The following is a 22,199-nucleotide window of genomic DNA, read 5'->3' as shown; positions in this document are numbered from 1 at the left end:
GGTCCAGGAGAGAGGTCCTTTCTGTCAACCGATCTTACAGAGCAAATCCTTTCCGGTCCTTACTCTCCCACAAGGATGAAACAGATGGATAGGCTGTACGGATGGATGGAGGGCACACAGGTCTGAGGACATGGCTTAGTTGTTAGAGAGCTTTCTGTATTAGCATGAGGACCTGAGTTCTAGTCTCAGCACCCACATAAAAGTCTGGGTGTGCCTGTGATCTCAGGGGTTGGGAGGCAGAGACAGTCCTGCTAAGCAGCCAATCTAGTTACTTGGTGAGCTCCAGGGTCCATGAGAGGCACTGTCTCAAGGAGTAAAGTGGAGAGACATTGGCAAAGGCTCTAACACTGACTGGCTCTTCACATGTATGCACACTAAAATATGTATACACTCACAGACAAACACAAGCGCATGTACATGCACATAGCTATACCCACTCATGCATAGTCAAAAACACACAGAGTGCATGCACACATGCACACCCAATCATGTACACATTCACAAATACATACATGCAGTACATGGACTCGCAGATATGCACACATTCACAAGTATGTATCCACTTATAAACATGTACATCTAATGTATACACATGTACACCCACACACGGACACACTCACAAACTCATACAAAATGCACCCACACATACATATACACACTCAAATATTCAAACACACATGTATACTTATACATACAAACACAAAATATGCATATGCACTGCCACACATGTGCACACAGCCAGCCATGCACACACACAGTGCCAGCTTCAGTTTTTTACCTCAGAAAGGCTATTGCCTTCTGCTTCTTTGGTTCTCCTGCATGTTCATGGCTGGAAGGACATCTGCTGCTGAGAAAGAGCACCTAGAAGAACTCCCCTGCCGCAAATGACACAATTGAAAAGGAGAAAGTGGCATGAGAGGTCTGACCCTTCACAGGCATTTTCTGCCTCTCACAGGAGTGTGTCCCTTCTGTTATAGCAAGACTTTAGAGATATTTGTGTTTAAAGGCTAGTAAGTGAAAAGTAGCCCAGGCTTGACCCAGAGGAGTTGATTAAAGTGTGCCTATCCATGGGCCAGTGGTTACCTAATGTACAACTGTGACAAGCTGGGTGTGGGCTTAAAATATAAATTCAAACAGTAACTTCGTTACCTATAAGACTGGACAAAGCAGTGTGTTTTTATTGGCTGGTGGAGTCTATTTCTCACAGTCTGTCACAGGTGACTAAAATAAATGCCTGCCTGAATAAAAAGAGAAATTATTTATATGGCTAAAAATAATCCAGAAGTCTTTCCTGGTGAAGAGAAACCTTATGAATTATGGTTAATTTGGAGTGTCTTGACTATGCAACCCCTTCCTTACTCATTGAAAGAACAAGAAATAAAAAGAATATGGCAGATTTAACAACCATCTCGAGCTACTAGACTGACAAATGGAGCTTTCTGAAACGCAGTTTCCTGCATTTTGAAGGTAACACAAATCTAAAGGGAGCCGCACTGGAAACTTTTCCTGGTAAAGTGAGTTGTGACGGTGGAAAAGCAGCCTGTCTCCACAGAGTTCAGAAAGTAACATTGTTCCATCAATCATGGGGCCTAAAGCAAGGAAGTGCACAAGGCTGGTCTAGGATGCTCAGCTGAGACCGTCCACACGTCACTTGGTGGGATGCGGGACTACGCACCAAAGTCTCCCATGGAAACTGAGCCTGCATAAGGCGCAGACGCCGAGAAGAAAAGAAAAAACGAAGCCTCTTCACTCCAAGAAACTTACAGTCTAGCTGCCCAACTTTGTGCCAACATGTTCCAAAGAGTAGATTGTAGAGGGAAGATTCTGTTCTCCAGCCTCCCAAGCCTCCAGCTCTGAGGTCCTGTGGGAATCTGTAGTACGTAAAAACCTGGGGGAGGGGCTGGAGAGATGGTTCAGTGGTTAAGAGCACTGACTGCTCTTCCAGAGGTCCTGAGTTCAAATCCCAACACCACATGGCGGCTCACAACCGTCTGTAGTGGGATCTGATGCTCTCTTCTAGTGTGTGGGAAGACAGCTACAGTGTGCTTATATATATAATAAATAAATCAATCTTTAAAAAAAAACCTGGGGGAGTAGGAGAAATTGCCCAGTGGGTAGAGCATTCATTATGCATGTGTCCGGGTGGGGGCTTGGATGTGTTGGGATTTGGATTTTGATGTCCAGAAAAAAATATTTGGGGGCTGGAGAGATGGCTCAGTGGTTAAGATCACTGAATGCTCTTTCAAGGGTCCTGAGTGCAATTCCCAGCAGCCACATGGTGGCTCCAACCCTCCGTAATGCGATCCAATGCCCTCTTCTGGTGTGTTTGAGGACAGCTACAGTGTACTCAAAAAAAAATTTTTTTTTTTTAAAGCTGAAAGTGATTTGACTGCAGACCAACACTGCAAGACGGGAGAGCAGATAGGAGAATCTTTGGAATTTCCCAGGCCAGCTGACCTACCATACTCACTGGTCAACCAGATAGCTGGTCATGATCTATTTTGAAGGTGGGGACTGAACTCTGAAGTTGTCTTCTGACCTCCACCTGTGCTCCATAGCATGTGAGCACACACACACACACACACACACACACACACACACACACACACACACACATGTGCACACACTATACAAGATGAAAACTAATAAAATTTCTATGAGTATTTTTGTCTTTTTAAATGAGCTATGTTTGCTGTTTTAGTCGAGTTTTATACTCATGTATGAGTGAATATCAATAACTTGTAGCAAATATGAACCAGAGAATGGACTTATTTCTGAGAGGGTTCTTTTATCACACAGGAACATGTTCAAACCATCTTAGAAATCACTGCATAAAACTGGGATCTGTCTTATAAATTTTAGTGTTTCAGGGGACTTGAGACTATAGAACGCTTGAAAAGAGTAGGTAGAAAAGTTGGGGGACAGGACTGCTGAGAATTCTTTCCAGAGCTATCAGATAGCATCACCTCGAAGATGATGCTAACAAAATCCTGCTACCAGCAGAACTGTGGAAAGCAATAGTTTCAATGTGTCAGCGCCATGTGCCCTCCCTCGCCTGCCTTTGTCTTCAAAACTGCAAGCGGCACCTGCAGATTGGGTGACCTTAATGTCAATGACCTTGATTTTGAGTCTAAAAATTAACAAAAAGCTTTTTCTGCAGGTGAGATTGCAGACTGCAGAGACCCTCGCTTGACTCTGCCGTTTTCCCCTAAGCTCTCTTTACGGGAGACAGATTGCCAACACACGCTTTTGCTAGAGACCGTCAGTGTATGGAAGATCATTAGTGATATCCCAGGAGCGAAGTGGAAATCAAACCAACAAACAGAGCAAAACTCCAATCCACCAGGACCCTAACTTTATACAATGCCTGAAAGACCTCCTTTCCCATCTACACACATAACCTCTGGGCTCCTTCTTTATTCTTTCTGGCAATGCATGCTCTCTATTGCAGAGTATAACATGAATGGGTACATGTGGGCTGGGGGAAGGTGGGCAATGAAGCCATTTGCCAATGGAGGTCAGAGGTCAGTTGGGATCTTCCTCCATTTTTTAAAATAAAATGTACCATTTTTTTCTTCTGATATAAGGATATCAGCAGGTATACACATTTCTAGTGGGGAAACATGTTTACGGGTAACATCAAATCCTCTTCTGACTGACTTACAGGAGGATCTAAAGTACCAGAGTCTGAGGACTGAGGAGGTCACTCTGTCAGTGAGAATCTTGTTATACAAGCAAGAGGGCCTGAGAAATTTCCAGAATCTATGTAAAAAGGTCACGTTTGATGATACATGCTTTTAATGCCTGCTCTAGGTTGGGGGGTAGAGAAAGTTAAATTCTGGGGCTCATCTATCAGCTAGTATTTTGGCCTACACAACACATAACACACACACACACACACACACACACACACACACACACACACACACACCACATCCGTGGACACATGAGAACAGGAATACATAAAATAAAATAGGTTGTCTTTGTAGCTGAATTGATGAAACTGTCTCAAAAAATGGGCCATTGAGGCTAGAGAGATGATTGAGTGCTTAAGGGTGTCTTCTGTTCTTCCACAAGACTAGAGTTCAACTCCTAGCACCCACACCAGGAGCCTCGCAACCACCTCTAGTTCAAGATTCAGTGGCTTATATGGGCACTTGTACACATGGGTACACCTTCATATAAACATACACCCACAAAAATACAAGTAAAACTTAATCCCAGACTTTGACCTCTGCTCTGGTGTTGGTTGCCAGCTGGTGTCAAGAAAGACTGTTGCAGCCAAATGCTTATAAGTGCACACAATAGAGGACTAAATACTTTGTAACAGAGTAAAGTAGGTTCAGTGTTCTTCCTGTGATGGGATCGTTTTCTAAATCCTATGCAAACCCTTACATTAGGATAAGGAGGAACTGTGTCTGATACTTCAGATAATGCCTATTGGTTAGGCTCTCTGTGGCCTTTCTAAACATGTCTCATGTGTATATGGCTGCAGATATAGGGGCTCACGAATGAAGGCTACTACTTCTAACCTTGTGTAGGAAACATCATTCATAATAGCTTTCTACCTCATGTCCCACACCTTCTCCACCTTATATGCTTTTTACACTGCAATAAAGTGGTTTTCTCCAAGTTTACATCCAAGGGCTGGGAAGGTGGCTGAGGGGGTGAAGTGTAACTGTGCAAGTGTAAGGGCCCGAGTTCTGGAGCCCACATAAGAAGCTGAGCTAGCCCTGGTGACATGAGTCTGCAGCTAATGGGGGAGGGGGTGGAGGCAAGGAAGATAGATAGGTAGATCAATCGATTGGTTGATGGATAGATGATAGATATTTTTATATTTAGATAGGTAGATAGACACAGACATACACAGATAGACATACAAAAAGATAAATAAACATAAAAACCTTTGGAGGCCATACATAAGTTTATAACATGGATTCTGGGGTTGGATATGATATATTATCTATCTATCTATCTATCTATCTATCTATCTATCTATCTATCTATCTATCTATCTATCTATATATCTATACATCTATATGTCTATATATCTACATTCATATATATCATATATATTATATCACACACACATGCACACGCACACACACACATATGCTCAAACATGAAGGCAATCAATAATTGCCTACAAAAGACAACTATGCAGATGGCATATGAAAAGCACAGTTATACTTCTGGGCACATATGTAAAAAATGATGACTTGTGTAGGTCCTCAGATCTGTATATACTTGTTCACTCCACTTTAGCAATGGCATCACTAACCTGAAACGATACAAGAAACTCACGGTAGGTGAGGTTCACAAAACCACGGTCCATCTGCAGCATGGGATGTGCTCCCATGAAGAGCTGGTGAGCTCTTGGTGCCTGTGACATTGATAAATTTCAAAATGTCATATGCTGCAATTTCATTATGTAACATTCTCAAAATGACAGAATCCCAGAGACAAAAGGAATGAGGGTCATTAGTGTTAGAGATAAGGGGAGGAGGGGTGTGTGTAATAAAGGGGAGCACATGGGGAGTGCAGTGGTGATGGCACAGTTATGGGTCTTGACTGTGATACCACAATGATGCACACATTATAAAATCACACAGATTTGTACACACATCAGTGTTGATGTATAATTCCTGTTTTGAACCATAGTCATTTAAGAGTCAACTATTTAGAAAGTAGAAAACTTCCAGAGAACCTCTGTTACTTTGTCACTTTCTGTGAATCTATTATTACCTCAAAAGACTTCAAGTGTTTCCACTTGTTAGTGTTAGCAGATGTTTTATGAGGTAACCTTTTGTGTAGTTGATACCAGTATCAGGAAGTTGGTTACCATATTCTAAATATGAGTAGTTAGAAGTAGCTATCACTTTTGACCTTGTAAAGTAACATTTTATATTTCATATGTCAGTATTTGTATATTTTAGTACATCAGTGTTTCTGTAATAATGTGTGCATAAAATCAAATCCCTACAGTGTTCTCTCTAAGTGCAAAGTTACATTAGGATGTGAATTGTTATTTTTACTTCACAATTTGTATATCTACACTTTCATTTGTGAGTATTATTGCATTATACCATGCATAATTCAATAAGCATGCAATATTTAAATTTTATTTCATTTTTGAAGATGCACATAAGTTTAGGTGCATAAAATTTAAATATTATTTTTTGAAAAAATTAATATTTTACTAACATTATATATTTATTAAAGTTAGTCTTTTATTTGTATTTTATTTTTAAAATTATATATAACAAAGAATTCATCATACTAAATGTACAAATTGCAATTGGTCCACTTTTTTTTTTTTTATTAACTTGAGTATTTCTTATATACATTTCGAGTGTTATTCCCTTTCCCGGTTTCCGGGCAAACATCCCCCTCCCCCCTCCCCTTCCTTATGGGTGTTCCCCTCCCAACCCTCCCCCCATTGCCGCCCTCCCCCCATAGACTAGTTCACTGGGGGTTCAGTCTTAGCAGGACCCAGGGCTTCCCCTTCCACTGGTGCTCTTACTAGGATATTCATTGCTACCTATGGGGTCAGAGTCCAGGGTCAGTCCATGTATAGTCTATAGGTAGTGGCTTAGTCCCTGGAAGCTCTGGTTGCTTGGCATTGTTGTACTTTTGGGGTCTCGAGCCCCTTCAAGCTCTTCCAGTTCTTTCTCAGATTCCTTCAATAGGGGACCTATTCTCAGTTCAGTGGTTTGCTGCTGGCATTTGCCTCTGTATTTGCTGTATTCTGGCTGTGTCTCTCAGGAGCGATCTACATCCGGCTCCTGTCGGTCTGCACTTCTTTGCTTCATCCATCTTGTCTAATTGGGTGGCTGTATATGTATGGGCCACATGTGGGGCAGGCTCTGAATGGGTGTTCCTTCAGTCTCTGTTTTAATCTTTGCCTCTCCCTTCCCTGCCAAGGGTATTCTTTTTCCTCATTTAAAGAAGGAGTGAAGCATTCACATTTTGATCATCCGTCTTGAGTTTCGTTTGTTCTAGGGATCTAGGGTAATTCAAGCATTTGGGCTAATAGCCACTTATCAATGAGTGCATACCATGTATGTCTTTCTGTGATTGGGTTAGCTCACTCAGGATGATATTTTCCAGTTCCAACCATTTGCCTACGAATTTCATAAACTCGTTGTTTTTGATAGCTGAGTAATATTCCATTGTGTAGATGTACCACATTTTCTGTATCCATTCCTCTGTTGAAGGGCATCTGGGTTCTTTCCATTTTCTGGCTATTATAAATAAGGCTGCGATGAACATAGTGGAGCACGTGTCTCTTTTATATGTTGAGGCATCTTTTGGGTATATGCCCAAGAGAGGTATAGCTGGATCATCAGGCAGTTCAATGTCCAATTTTCTGAGGAACCTCCAGACTGATTTCCAGAATGGTTTTACCAGTCTGCAATCCCACCAACAATGGAGGAGTGTTCCTCTTTCTCCACATCCTCGCCAGCATCTGCTGTCACCTGAGTTTTTGATCTTAGCCAATCGCACTGGTGTGAGGTGAAATCTCAGGGTTGTTTTGATTTGCATTTCCCTTATGACTAAAGATGTTGAACATTTCTTTAGGTGTTTCTCAGCCATTCGGCATTCCTCAGCTGTGAATTCTTTGTTTAGCTCTGAACCCCATTTTTTAATAGGGTTATTTGTTTCCCTGCGGTCTAACTTCTTGAGTTCTTCGTATATTTTGGATATAAGGCCTCTATCTGTTGTAGGATTGGTAAAGATCTTTTCCCAATCTGTTGGTTGCCGTTTTGTCCTAACCACAGTGTCCTTTGCCTTACAGAAGCTTTGCAGTTTTATGAGATCCCATTTGTCGATTCTTGATCTTAGAGCATAAGCCATTGGTGTTTTGTTCAGGAAATTTTTTCCAGTGCCCATGTGTTCCAGATGCTTCCCTAGTTTTTCTTCTATTAGTTTGAGTGTGTCTGGTTTGATGTGGAGGTCCTTGATCCACTTGGACTTAAGCTTTGTACAGGGTGATAAGCATGGATCAATCTGCATTCTTCTACATGTTGCCCTCCAGTTGAACCAGCACCATTTGCTGAAAATGCTATCTTTTTTCCATTGGATGGTTTTGGCTCCTTTGTCAAAAATCAAGTGACCATAGGTGTGTGGGTTCATTTCTGGGTCTTCAATTCTATTCCATTGGTCTATCTGTCTGTCTCTGTACCAATACCATGCAGTTTTTATCACTATTGCTCTGTAATACTGCTTGAGTTCAGGGATAGTGATTCCCCCTGAAGTCCTTTTATTGTTGAGGATAGCTTTAGCTATCCTGGGTTTTTTGTTATTCCAGATGAATTTGCAAATTGTTCTGTCTAACTCTTTGAAGAATTGGATTGGTATTTTGATGGGGATTGCATTGAATCTGTAGATTGCTTTTGGTAAAATGGCCATTTTTACTATATTAATCCTGCCAATCCATGAGCATGGGAGATCTTTCCATCTTCTGAGGTCTTCTTCAATTTCTTTCCTCAGTGTCTTGAAGTTCTTATTGTACAGATCTTTTACTTGCTTGGTTAAAATCACACCGAGGTACTTTATATTATTTGGGTCTATTATGAAGGGTGTCGTTTCCCTAATTTCTTTCTTGGCTTGTTTCTCTTTTGTATAGAGGAAGGCAACTGATTTATTTGAGATAATTTTATACCCAGCCACTTTGCTGAAGTTGTTTATCAGCTTTAGTAGTTCTCTGGTGGAACTTTTGGGATCACTTAAATATACTATCATGTCATCTGCAAATAGTGATATTTTGACCTCTTCTTTTCCGATCTGTATCCCTTTGATCTCCTTTTGTTGTCTGATTGCTCTGGCTAGAACTTCAAGAACTATATTGAATAAGTAGGGAGAGAGTGGGCAGCCTTGTCTAGTCCCTGATTTTAGTGGGATTGCTTCAAGTTTCTCTCCATTTAGTTTAATGTTAGCAACTGGTTTGCTGTATATGGCTTTTACTATGTTCAGGTATGGGCCTTGAATTCCTATTCTTTCCAGGACTTTTATCATGAAGGGGTGTTGAATTTTGTCAAATGCTTTCTCAGCATCTAATGAAATGATCATGTGGTTCTGTTCTTTCAGTTTGTTTATATAGTGGATCACGTTGATGGTTTTCCGTATATTAAACCATCCCTGCATGCCTGGGATGAAGCCTACTTGATCATGGTGGATGATTGTTTTGATGTGCTCTTGAATTCAGTTTGCCAGAATTTTATTGAGTATTTTTGCGTCGATATTCGTAAGGGAAATTGGTCTGAAGTTCTCTTTCTTTGTTGTGTCTTTGTGTGGTTTAGGTATGAGAGTAATTGTGGCTTCGTAGAAGGAGTTCGGTAGGGCTCCATCTGTTTCAATTTTGTGGAATAGTTTGGATAATATTGGTATGAGGTCTTCTATGAAGGTTTGATAGAATTCTGCACTAAACCCGTCTGGACCTGGGCTCTTTTTGGTTGGGAGACCTTTAATGACTGCTTCTATTTCCTTAGGAGTTATGGGGTTGTTTAACTGGTTTATCTGTTCCTGATTTAACTTCGGTACCTGGTATCTGTCTAGGAAATTGTCCATTTCCTGAAGATTTTCAAATTTTGTTGAATATAGGTTTTTATAGTAAGATCTGATGATTTTTTGAATTTCCTCTGAATCTGTAGTTATGTCTCCCTTTTCATTTCTGATTTTGTTAATTTGGACACACTCTCTGTGTCCTCTCGTTAGTCTGGCTAAGGGTTTATCTATCTTGTTGATTTTCTCAAAGAACCAACTTTTGGTTCTGTTGATTCTTTCTATGGTCCTTTTTGTTTCTACTTGGTTGATTTCAGCTCTGAGTTTGATTATTTCCTGCCTTCTACTCCTCCTGGGTGTATTTGCTTCTTTTTGTTCTAGAGCTTTTAGGTGTGCTGTCAAGCTGCTGACATATGCTCTTTCCTGTTTCTTTCTGCAGGCACTCAGCGCTGTGAGTTTTCCTCTTAGCACAGCTTTCATTGTGTCCCATAAGTTTGAGTATGTTGTATCTTCATTTTCATTAAATTCTAAAAAGTTTTTAATTTCTTTCTTTATTTCTTCCTTGACCAGGTTATCATTGAGTAGAGCATTGTTCAATTTCCACGTATATGTGGGCATTCTTCCCTTATTGTTATTGAAGACCAGTTTTAGGCCGTGGTGGTCCGATAGCACGCATGGGATTATTTCTATCTTTCTGTACCTGTTGAGGCCCATTTTTTGACCAATTATATGGTCAATTTTGGAGAAAGTACCATGAGGAGCTGAGAAGAAGGTATATCCTTTTGCTTTAGGATAGAATGTTCTATAAATATCCGTTAAGTCCATTTGGCTCATGACTTCTCTTAGTCTGTCGACATCACTGTTTAATTTCTGTTTCCATGATCTGTCCATTGATGAGAGTGGGGTGTTGAAATCTCCCACTATTATTGTGTGAGGTGCAATGTGTGTTTTGAGCTTTAGTAAGGTTTCTTTTACGTATGTAGGTGCCCTTGTATTTGGGGCATAGATATTTAGGATTGAGAGTTCATCTTGGTGGATTTTTCCTTTGATGAATACGAAGTGTCCTTCCTTATCTTTTTTGATGACTTTTAGTTGGAAATTGATTTTATTTGATATTAGAATGGCTACTCCAGCTTGCTTCTTCTGACCATTTGCTTGGAAAGTTGTTTTCCAGCCTTTCACTCTGAGGTAGTGTCTGTCTTTGTCTCTGAGGTGTGTTTCCTGTAGGCAGCAGAATGCAGGGTCCTCGTTGCGTATCCAGTTTGTTAATCTATGTCTTTTTATTGGGGAGTTGAGGCCATTGATATTGAGAGATATTAAGGAATAGTGATTATTGTTTCCCTTTATATTCATATTTGGATGTGAGGTTATGTTTGTGTGCTTTCATTCTCTTTGTTTTGTTGCCAAGACGATTAGTTTCTTGCTTCTTCTAGGGTATAGCTTGCCTCCTTATGTTGGGCTTTACCATTTATTATCCTTTGTAGTGCTGGATTTGTAGAAAGATATTGTGTAAATTTGGTTTTGTCATGGAATATCTTGGTTTCTCCATCAATGTTAATTGAGAGTTTTGCTGGATACAGTAACCTGGGCTGGCATTTGTGTTCTCTTAGGGTCTGTATGACATCAGTCCAGGATCTTCTGGCCTTCATAGTTTCTGGCGAGAAGTCTGGTGTGATTCTGATAGGTCTGCCTTTATATGTTACTTGACCTTTTTCCCTTACTGCTTTTAATATTCTTTCTTTATTTTGTGCGTTTGGTGTTTTGACAATTATGTGACGGGAGGTGTTTCTTTTCTGGTCCAATCTATTTGGAGTTCTGTAGGCTTCTTGTATGCCTATGGGTATCTCTTTTTTTAGGTTAGGGAAGTTTTCTTCTATGATTTTGTTGAAGATATTTACTGGTCCTTTGAGCTGGGAGTCTTCACTCTCTTCTATACCTATTATCCTTAGGTTTGATCTTCTCATTGAGTCCTGGATTTCCTGTATGTTTTGGACCAGTAGCTTTTTCTGCTTTACATTATCTTTGACAGTTGAGTCAATGATTTCTATGGAATCTTCTGCTCCTGAGATTCTCTCTTCCATCTCTTGTATTCTGTTGGTGAAGCTTGTATCTACAGCTCCTTGTCTCTTCTTTTGGTTTTCTATATCCAGGGTTGTTTCCATGTGTTCTTTCTTGATTGCTTCTATTTCCATTTTTAATTCCTTCAACTGTTTGATTGTGTTTTCCTGGAATTCTTTCAGGGATTTTTGCGATTCCTCTCTGTAGGCTTCTACTTGTTTATTAATGTTTTCCTGTGTTTCCCTAAGTGTGTTCATGTCTTTCTTGAAGTCCTCCAGCATCATGATCAAATATGATTTTGAAACTAGATCTTGCTTTTCTGGTGTGTTTGGATATTCCATGTTTGTTTTGATGGGAGAATTGGGATCCGATGATGGCATGTAGTCTTGGTTTCTGTTGCTTGGGTTCCTGCGCTTGCCTCTCGCCATCAGATTATCTTTAGTGTTACTTTGTTCTGCTATTTCTGACAGTGGCTAGACTGTCCTATAAGCTTGTGTGTCAGGAGTGCTGTAGACCTGTTTTCCTCTCTTTCAGTCAGTTATGAGGACAGAGTGTTCTGCTTTCGGGCGTGTAGTTTTTCCTCTCTACAGGTCTTCAGCTGTTCCTGTGGGCCTGTGTCTTGAGTTCACCAGGCAGCTTTCTTGCAGCAGAAAATTTGGTCTTACCTGTGGTCCTGTGGCTCAAGTTCGCTCGTGGGGTGCTGCCCAGGGGCTCTCTGCAGCGGCAGCAACCAGGAAGACCTGTGCCGCCCCTTCCGGGAGCTTCAGTGCACCAGGGTTCCAGATGGTCTTTGGCTTTTTCCTCTGGCGTCCGAGATGTGTGTGCAGGGAGCAGTCTCTTCTGGTTTCCCAGGCTTGTCTGCCTCTCTGAAGATTTAGCTCTCCCTCCCACGGGATTTGGGTGCAGAGAACTGTTTATCTGGTCTGTTTCTTTCAGGTTCCGGCGGTGTCTCAGGCAGGTGTCCTGCCGCTCCTGGGCCCAATTGGTCCTCTTAAATTACTTCTGTTATTTAGGTATGGCATTGACTCAAGAAGTGTCCTTGAGCATATCAGACCTGGTGCTCCAAAATAGATTTAATATATTTTTTTTAGAATTAAAGAATTTTCAAAGGCAATTTTTAGGTAAAAAGATGAAATTAACAAGAGGCGATATCCTTCCATAGACAGAGATAAATTTTTATTATTATAACAGGGATTTACACAAACTCAAAAGAAACAATGGTTGGATTAGTTAAGAAGCAAGAGGACCCAGAAGAGGATCTAGGAAAGAAAACAAACCAAACTAAACCAATGGACCAACCAACCAACAGACCATCCAACCAACCAACCAACCAACCAATTAACAAGCAAACAAAAACAACAAAGATTAGGAGGCAGCATGGCCCTGCTGTTCTCCAGCAAGTTTTACATTGTTAATCACTGTGTACTTTGTTTGAAAAACCAAACAACCATCTTGTGCATAAATATATTCAGACCACATGAACTGTTCATAGAATGCTATCTCACAGCGTGAACTGGGGAGTTCTTCCTAAGGTACAATTTATTTCCCTTTTTGTTCTTCATATTTCTTCTTTCCAAAAGACTTAGAAAATAGATCCATCCTGACAGCTGGAAAAATATTGAGAGATAAAACAATTTCAGTCTATCAGTTTCCCATGAAATTTGGTTCCCAGTTAGCTGCCTTTCCACGGATGCAAAGCATTAACTGTGGGTGTGGTATTTACTTTTATCAAGATCGAGGGAAAGATTGAGGTAATACTCAGAGTCTGACAAGGTTTGTTGCCAGGCCAACTTCAAAGTATTTTCCTCTCTTGACTTTGTGTGTCCTGCTTGTTCTGCCGGATAGCTGGAGCCCAGCTGAACATGACTTGGCAGTTAGCCTGAAGGTTACAGCTAAGACAAGAAAAAACAAAACAAAACAAATAACAACAAAAAACCCAACCAGCCAACCAACCAACCAAGTAACCAAGTAACCAAGTAACCAAGCAACCAACCAAGCAACCAAGCAACCAACCAACCAACTACCACCATCACCACCACCACCACCCACCAGTGTCTTCTCAGCTCTGGTGGTCCACTCTAGCAACTCTATCAACACTGTTCTTGTTGTTTCTATCCTTAATATGAATTCTGAAACTTAAGAGGGCTGGGTATCCTTCAGACTTCTTTCCTGCTAATCAGCAGCTGTGTAATTATTTATTGCCAAGAAACAAAATGTTTCAGACTGACCTAAGGTAAAATGACTGAAACCACAGCTACTTGCCAGGTTCCTGATGTCTACACTCAGTATATAACATCTCCACACCATTATGTTATGATGAGATGGTGGGATGATTTGGAGTCGTCTCCAGTTTTCCCAGGAATCATTGTGTGGTGGTAACAGAGATGTTCAAGTATATCCTTGCACCCCAATCACTAGAGCGAGTTTCATGTTGTGTGAGGCTACATGGATGAAGTTGTAAAGATCCAAAGGGCGTGAATGTGGGGGCACAGGTCCAACAAATGACAACAGATGTAGAAACTGATCATCCATGGAAGCTATCATGCATCATGCAGAAAAAAGATGGGTAAAGGGCTGGAGATAGCTCAATTGATTAAATGCGTTCTGGGCAAGTATTAGAATCCAAGTTCTGTCCCCTGAAAACATGTAAAAGAGCCACCATGTATAATTCCAGGGTTGGGGGATGAGGATAGGATCCCTGATGCTTGCTGACCAGCCAGTCAGATTGGTGAACTACAGGTTCAGTGTAAGACCGTGCCTCAAGAAAGCATGGTGGAGAGTGATTGAGAATGACATCCAACGATGACAATTCAATGAAATGCTTGGTTTGCAAGCTTGGTGACTTGAGTTTGAGACCCAGAGATCCTGTCATTCCGAGGAACCATAGTTAAGATTGACCTCTGACCTTTGTGAATGCATACACACACACACACACACACACACACACACACACACACACACACACAAGCATGCAATCATGCTGTATATAAACATGTACATACAGAATAAATGAGTAAAGAAAATTCTGAGTCTGAATTTTGGAGACAAGAGGAGACACCAACATCACATATTCAGTGTTTTAAAATAAAATATAAAATTGTAACTTCTATTCTAATTTTTCATTATGATTTATCATGCAGTTTCAATTAATTTTATTAAATTCTGTTTTAAAAACAAATTCTGGGTGATTATGCTTATTATTATTATTATTATTATTATTATTATATCTGTTTATGAGAAGAAATTGAGTTTTTGAAAAATTAAGTAGTTTATCTTCAAATCACGTATCTGAAGCACTCGGTCCTGTTGCTGGGGGTGCTTGTCCAGTGTTCGTTTTGCCATAGTGCTGTGTGGAGTTGAGTTAATCCATTCAAATCCATCAGTTTGAGTTCTACATACATATAAGCTGTCAACCAATGCCGAGGTTGTTCCAATCCTGCAGCAAGATTCATGCAGAGCAGAACTCTCTTCCTTCTTTGGGCTTCTCTGATTTCTTTTTTAATTTAGCTGATAGTGAAAATGCTGAGATATTTGTTTTATTGCTTAATTTATGCATGCTTTCTGTACCATTTTTCTCTGTGGAATAACTCACATAGTTTTTGAACCATACCCGGTATCAAGTAAATGTCTGATGAGTCATCTTCACAATAAAAAAGCTAAGGCAGGCAAATAGAATACATTTAAATTTAGGATTACTTTAAACAGTCAACCTTAAGACATGTTCTTCAATCTCTACCATATACTTGGTCCTTAGAAGAGATTAATGTTGTGATGTGAGAGATGGCTTGCTGGGTAAGAGGAATTCCTACTCTTTGAGAGACTGGAATCTTGGCATCTGCTTTGGGCAGTTAACAACTTTCTGTGAGTCTGGTGTGTCTAATGCCCTCTTCTGGCCTTTATGGGCACTACACACACACACACACACACACACACACACACACCCATGGGGGAGAGGGGAGAACCTAAAATAATATAAATCAGGTCAACATGTGCACCTCCAAATAATCCAACTCTGATCAATGAAGTTTAATGTTTTATTGCTTGGAAGGGTTGTCACATAAAAATGTATCAGTTGACTCATTATAAGGGTTGGGGCTAAGGTCTTATGTAGCTCAGGCTGGCTCCGATCTCTATGTCACCAGAAATACCCTTGAACTCTGTTCTTCCGGCCTCCATCTTCTGTATGTTGGGATTTCAGGCATACACCATCATGCCCAACTGATGTGGTGCTGGGAAAATTGAAACCCTTGTAAATACTCTTATCTACTGAGTCACACCCTCAGCCTTTAAAATTAATTTAAGCTTTCCTTTTGCAAGAAATGCAGATTACTTTAAATCATGGGGAAAAATCAAATATAATGAAATCTTCAGTTTTGCTTTGGCCAATGAGAGGAGCTGGAGTTTCAGGACAGCATTAAAGGCACCCTGGTGGTATTCTACAGGGAGCATACCTGCTGATATACCTCTCCTATTAACCTAATTTGAATATTTAAAATGTTCTACTTTTTAAACATGCAAATATATTGCCATCTTGTAATTTGCACATCCCGAAAATTTTTTAAATTAATCATGGCATGCATAAATAAACAATCATAAGATGAGCCTCAGGTAGATTAAAAGGACTGGTTTTAAAATTTAAAGGGCACTGGAGGACAAGCCCAAGCATAGGAAGAGGAGGACAGAAAAGAAATGGAAACTTATAAAGAGTTTAATGAGAGCCTATGTAATGTTGAAAAAGAGTATACAAAGAAGAGATTTATGTGTAACAGACACATATGCAGACACATGGGTGTGCACATATAGACTCTAGCCAGAGTGAATGCTAATTCCAGATGGACTTTGAGTAAGTATGATGAGAAAGTCGCTTGACTGGTCTGTGCCTTAGTAAAATGGAAATATTTGAATTCTGCAACTAACTCAAGGCTGTGGAGTACAGGTTAGATGTAGTAAAACAGTGGAGTACTTAATGTGATGCTTAGTTTAACACAGGGTATTATTAAACACTGGTTCTTTAAGTTTTAAAAATGTGCGTACGATGAGTGTGTTGTCCAGAGAGGGCATGTTAGGTCCTCCGGAGATGGAGTTCAAGGGATCTATAAGCCACCCAGTGTGGATGCTGGGAACCAAACTCCAGTTCTTTGCCAGGGCGGTCAGGCATTCTTGGCCACCCAGCCATCTTCCTAGACCCCGTGTTTTAATATTATTAGAAACACATCAGGTGACTGTACTATTATTTCCTTCACCAACGGTATGTGGGATATAAACTGATTTTACAACTCCAGAGAAGAGAACCTATCTACTTCTTATTTGAATTAACTTTGAGTAGGGGTGTTCATTTTAAAGATATTTGTGGATTTAATTTCCCATAGATGTCTTTTGTGTTTGTTTGACATTTTACTGTATTTTCATTTGTTCTACTTGAAGCAACAAAACTCTGATACTGCAAATGTTATTCATATTTTATTCATTTTGTGTCTTATACTTCTCAATTTATTAATTTATGTGTGCTGATTATTTCTGAAATTTTATATAGTTTATGATGAACATTTATGTGTTATTTCTGATAGTTTGTGTTCACAGTTTTGGTCAACATGAGTTTTATTTACTCGTATTAAACATTGAAAATCAATATGGATATGAATTTGATATAAAATATATTTGAATATTTTTATAAATATGGCCATGCTGTTGCATATTTAGGGACATTACCTAGATAAGGTGCAGTTGAATATTAATAGACAAGTTGAAGAAATTTCATAAGAGCATATTTTGTGTGTGATACGGGAGGATGGAATCCAGATCCTGACATATGCCATGCTAAGCAAGTTAGCCACTGTACCTACATTCCTTTGCCCCAAATGTTAATTTACAAAGGACAGGAACTGAAGAAAGCAAGAAGTCTGTCTGTAATGGGATGGTTAAAATGTGATATAGCTAGTGAGATTGGGTACTGGAAACCTACGTTACAGAGTATGATGGGCAGATATGCCATCTTGAATGTAAGTTAGATGTGATGCCACAATTTGTTTTAAAGCCGGAAAAAATAAATGGAAAACGTGTGCTATGAAATTATACAGGGATTCACACAAGTGTGCTAAGCCCAGGAGGCAAGATCAGCTTGTTTCCCAGAGAGAGTGAGGGCTGTGATCTGGGAAGCTCACAGGAAGCTTTCAGAGTGGGCTAGTTCCTAGGTACCATGGCAAGGCAAGAGTGTCGGCCCCATTTTTCTGTGGAAGCTTTCCTCTAAATCCCTACCATTATCTTTTGTAATAGTCAGTCCATTATAATTTTCAGTACCTCGGATTTGATAGAGGAATTGGTCCTTCCTATTTAAGATCTATTTTTAATATTGCTAGTGTACACTTCTTTCATTCCAAATAATGAAATACTTACTTTATCTCACTAATCCACCACTTTGGAGCATCACAAAATGTCTTTATATGTTCATTTTGAGAGAAGTTCAGTCATTTTTGGTCTCCAGTTTTCCTTCCGATGGACCTGGTAAGAAAAGAAACGATAAACAGAGTAACTTCCTAGGAAAGGTTGGGGGAGTCTTGTTCAAGGACTTTAGGTAGCTTGGAAAGGAAAGAAGGAATTCTAGAAAAGGGGAGGAGAGGTGAGTAACAGGATGAAGAAAATTTCTCAGTTGGCTGACTCCACTCTCGGTGTAGTTAGGGGAAAACTACAGAGCAACAAAAGACTGACCATGATGAAGGATGTGCTATGTAAGGCATTTCTGTAATGGGAAGCATTCTAAACAAGAGCTGTGAGTAAATACTCTTCCGTTTCCAGGGATGACATGTCTAATGGCACCAGTGAACGTTTAAGTGTCGACTTTAGAATGACTAGGGAAGAGAGTCTCTATGAGGGACTCTATATTCAGTTGGTTTGTGGACATGTCTGTGTCTTAATTTAGTTGATTGACATGGGAAGAAGACCCAAGCCTCTGTGGTCAGCACCATCCCTTGGGCAGGGAGTCCTGAACTGCAAGAGTGGAGAAATCCAGCGGAGGGCGAGCAACTGAGCAAGTGCACATATTCGTTTATCTCTGCTCTTGACTGCAACTACAGTGCAGCCTGCCACTTCAGTCTTCTGGACCGGTGACTTTCCCGAAGTGATGTGCTGTAATCTGTAACTGTGAGCTAAAATAAACCCTTACGTTACTTTCTGTCAGAATACTTTTTACCACAACAACAGAAATACAATGAGGATACCTTCTTTCCATATTCTTGAAAATAATTTTACTTAAATTGATCTGGGGTGGTTCTGATCGAATATTTTTAAAATATCTACTGGCCCATTAGAAAGTAAGAAATGATGAGAAGGGAATGGGCTACCAATAAGACCGTGCATAGATGTGTTGTCAGGTATATGCTGGGTAGGAAACACAAGAACCAGCACCTCAATTCTCTCTCTCTGCTAAATGGAGAAATGAGGCAGCTACAATGTAGCGAAGAGTGAAGCGAAGCGAAGGTCATAGGAAGTAGATACACAATGTCATGGGAGCAAAATTTAGAAGGATGTAATGTTTCCTTGTGATAAGAGCAGGAAGAGCAACCTGGATATATTCTACATGCATATCTCTCTCTCTCTCTGTCTCTCTGTCTCTCTGTCTCTCTGTCTCTCTGTCTCTCTCTCTCTCTCTCTCTCTCTCTTTCTCTCTCTCTCTCCCTCCCTCCCCCCCTCTGTGTGTGTGTGTGTGTATGTGTGTGTGTGTGTGCTAGCATGTGTGTTAGTGTACTAATCCATGACTGTGCCAGAAAGTTAGATTAGTAATGGTGTGTCCTACACCACCACTCTCTGTCTTACTTTCCTCAGGTAGCCGCTCTCACAGAACCTAGAGTTTGATATCTGGGGCTAGGCTTGCTCATAAGCAAGCTCTAGCAATCCTCCCATCTCCACTTACTGCAGCTTTGGAATGACCCACATAGGCAGCCACACCCAGCTTTTACATGGGTATACAAACTCAGATCTTTATTTTTGTGGAAGTGTTCTTACCTAATGAGCCATTTCCCCAACCCCTTTAAGGTCTTTAAGGTGTTGATGGATGATTATATTTGGGACCCTCTCAAACTGAAACACAGGCAGTGAGGTAGAAAAGTGTAAGTATACTTGTGTCCATGATCAACATGCAAAATAAATAAAAATAAAGCCAGATAAAGCTGGAAATGTTTGTGGGCACCTATGTTGGCAGCTGGTAGAGCATGCTGGCTTCTCAGGGACCATGTCAAGTGGACCAGGCTCTTCATGAATATCCTCCTCGGTCAATTAACACTGCCGTTCTCACTCACAGCATCAACATGAATGCTACAATTTGTAATAGGACTTGTAGGAGCCAGTTTTAAAACCAGTCCACTGATCTTCAAACAACGGCCGACAACTATAGTGGGGTATGCCAAAGCATATGTTTGGAGTTGCTTCAACTCAGAACCTTAGACTATTAACAGTGGAAGAAAGGTGTTCATGACCCCACTTAACCTCCACGTTTTAGGGCTCAGGAGCTCACTTAAGAGCTCTCTCACAATCTCAATGGCAGACCTGATGCTGCAATCCAGAGTGGGTGCTACCATTACACGGATGCTTTACTCTGCTTCTAGAACAGGTTCTCAACCTTCCTAATGCCGTGACCCTGTAACACCGCTCCTCATGTTATGGTGACCCCCCTCCCCCATAACATTATTTCATTACTACTTTACAACTGTAATTTTGCTTCTGTTGTGAACCATAATGTACTTCTTTTGGAGATAGGAGTTTGCAAGGAGGTCCGGACCCACAGATTGAGAACCGCTGTTCAAAGGGAAGCATCGCCTTGAAGACAGTTCTAGATAGGGCAGTGGGCTTTGAATTTGCTGGCCACTTGGTGTCCAGGATGCTCCCAGGAGGGTCATTTTCATTCCCGCATTTTATCTTCAAAAAGCCAGTTAAGGAGGATTTTATACTTCTACTTTTTTCAAGAATGAAAGATCAGGTGCAGTGGTCGAATAGTCCAGGGCGTTACTCCACATTCCCACATCCCTCCTCCTCCAGAAAAAAAGATGATCATATTGGACCTGTTATTTCTTCAGCCCCTCCTGCAATCTTTAGGACACTTAATTATATATGCTGAAACAAGGAATAGCATTCATTTCAGTTACCAAGTTTCATGTTAATTTGCTCTAATACAGATTCCTGAAATTTGCTTTTTGCTCCTAAGTATTTTTTGAATATTTACATAAAATTGCACATTAATCCTACATCTTTCCTTTCCTTCTTTAAATAAACAGTGCTTATTTAAAATGATAAGAAGTTGAAGGGTTTTCATAAATGTCCGTGAAAGCATCCTGCTGTGTAAGCATTTCCTCCAAGATTGAAATGTTCAATCTTGCATGGCAGCCCCTTAAGTAGGATGCTGAACAACTCAAAATGGTTCCAAGAAGTTCCTGAAACTGAGCAGATTCACTAGGCCCCTCCCTGCTGATGTAAGCAACAAAAGCTGAAAGGCCGTTTCACAGAGCTGAGCCACAGGGAAGACTCTCAGAGCAGACAGGCTGCTGGAAGAAGCAGAAGCCCTTGGAGCTGCGTGGGAGAGATTTAGAGCAGAAGAGTCATTTGGAGAGGACACTCTCCAACCTGTTGAGCTGCCAGCAGGCTGGGTAATATGCTCCAGGTTTTCTAGTTTTTGTGAGTCGTCCCCCATGCTGGGGTGGGCCTTGGAGATGCAGCTGTCTTTGAGTCACCTCTGCTCCTGTAAGTAACCCCTCACCCAAATTCCTGAAAATAACCCCAATAAATCTCATTGGTTCAGCACGTTGGACTTTGGTGGTATCCATTCTTTTGTCTTTCATGGGTTGCCTATCTGGGGTGAGTAGAAGTGTGTATTACATCTCCACAGGAAAAGTTTTCTCACACAACACACCCAAATCCAGCAAAATCCTATCTCAGAAAGGCGCCCTTTTACAAAGGACATAGCTGTTAGCTGAGGTTCACATTTTCCCATTCCCAAGCGATTTACTCGGGGCTGCACAAACCTGTAATGCCAGATAAATATCTAATGTCATAACACCAACCAGTGTGCTGTTACACAGAGTAATTTGATTACCATTTGGGTAACCTTGGCTGGATATATATGACTTCCTTGTGCTGGCTACTTGTACTAGCAACTTGCCCTAGGTTAAGAGTCACTGGAAAGGAGGAAACCTCAGCTGAAAAAAATGTATAAACCTGGGTACTGACAAGCCTGTAGGGCATTGGCTAGTGATTGATGTGGGAGGGTCTTGGCCATTGTGGATTGGACCACACCTGTGCTCATTGTCCTAGGTTCTATAAGAAAGCAGGCTGAACGCATAGGTAAGCGATGCCTGTCTCAGGCCTTAGCTGGCTTCTGCCTCTAGGTTCCTTCCCAGTTTGAGTTCCGGCCTTGGCTTCCCTCTGGCACTGTGATTGGGGATAGGTAAGCCAAACAAATCCTTCCAGGTTGTTGCTTTTGGTCATGCTGCTTTAATCACAGCAGTAACAGGCTAATGAGTCAGCCTTTCTCTTTTCCCCTGGGTCCTTATCAAACACTGGTCCTTTTACTGCCACGCCCCTTCCGCCTTTCCTGCCTGCCGTGTTTTGGGAATCATAGATTTTTTCGGATTGCCTTCTTTCACTTAACAACA

Source organism: Rattus norvegicus, chromosome 8 (genome assembly GCF_036323735.1).
Source record: "Rattus norvegicus strain BN/NHsdMcwi chromosome 8, GRCr8, whole genome shotgun sequence".
Classification (NCBI taxonomy): domain Eukaryota; kingdom Metazoa; phylum Chordata; class Mammalia; order Rodentia; family Muridae; genus Rattus; species Rattus norvegicus.
Note: the sequence above shows the minus strand (reverse complement) of the source record.